Source organism: Carassius auratus, chromosome 26, assembly GCF_003368295.1.
Source record: "Carassius auratus strain Wakin chromosome 26, ASM336829v1, whole genome shotgun sequence".
NCBI classification, from domain to species: Eukaryota; Metazoa; Chordata; class Actinopteri; order Cypriniformes; family Cyprinidae; genus Carassius; species Carassius auratus.
In genome coordinates this window covers 20342685-20343563 of record NC_039268.1, presented here as the reverse complement: position 1 = coordinate 20343563, position 879 = coordinate 20342685, and positions in this window count along the sequence as shown.

Genomic DNA, 879 nt, shown 5'->3' with positions numbered 1-879 from the left:
AAACAGTTAGTTTTGGTTTGTTATTTTGGCTCATGCCCATTTCTGAAGCAGGCATAGTGGCTTGAAAGAAAAAAATAATGTATTGTTTGCTCCTATAATGGAAGTCTATGCTTTCAATGTGTAAAGTTCTTCATTCATGTTACTCCACATTGCCCTTAGATTCTGGGACATAACAAATAATAAATCAGCATATTAGAATGATTTCTTAAGGATCATGTGACACTTTATACTGGAGTACACTGTAAAAAAATCTAATGAGCTATGCTATTTATTTAATAAAGTTAAGGTAACAATATTACACATAATATTTTTGAGTAGTTTTTCAGGCTTGATTTTTTATGGAATCTACCTGAATAAATCATGTGGAATCTCCTAAATTAATTAGTCTATGACACAATGAATTTAATATAATTAGGGAAATGTGCTCATTTATTTTATGTTTATTCTCAAAAGTCTGTGATTTTAAATGAGGTCTGTTTGTATCTTGTTATTTTATACATTTACAAGACTGTATACAGCCAATCAGCTCAAATAGAAAAATAGGCTACTTGAGAAATACTGGAAAGTACTGCACTAACAAATTTACTGCTTAGTATCAAGGCTTAAAGCGGAGTAGTATCCTTCACCATAAGCTCTACTCTCCTGCACAGTGGTAACGATTGCACAGTGCAATGGAAACTTCAACGTTACAGAAACTCTAACAAATGTCAAATGTAACTGAGCATTAAACTTTAATAGATGCTTCCCTTCACTCAAAAAATTTACTCTCCATTTCCAGCCAGTTGGAGAAGATAAAAAACCCTGTTTTTTTACATTATTGACATAACTTAGTTCAGTTATCAGGAAGAGTTTGAATGTTTTTTTTTGTTTTTGTGCGCA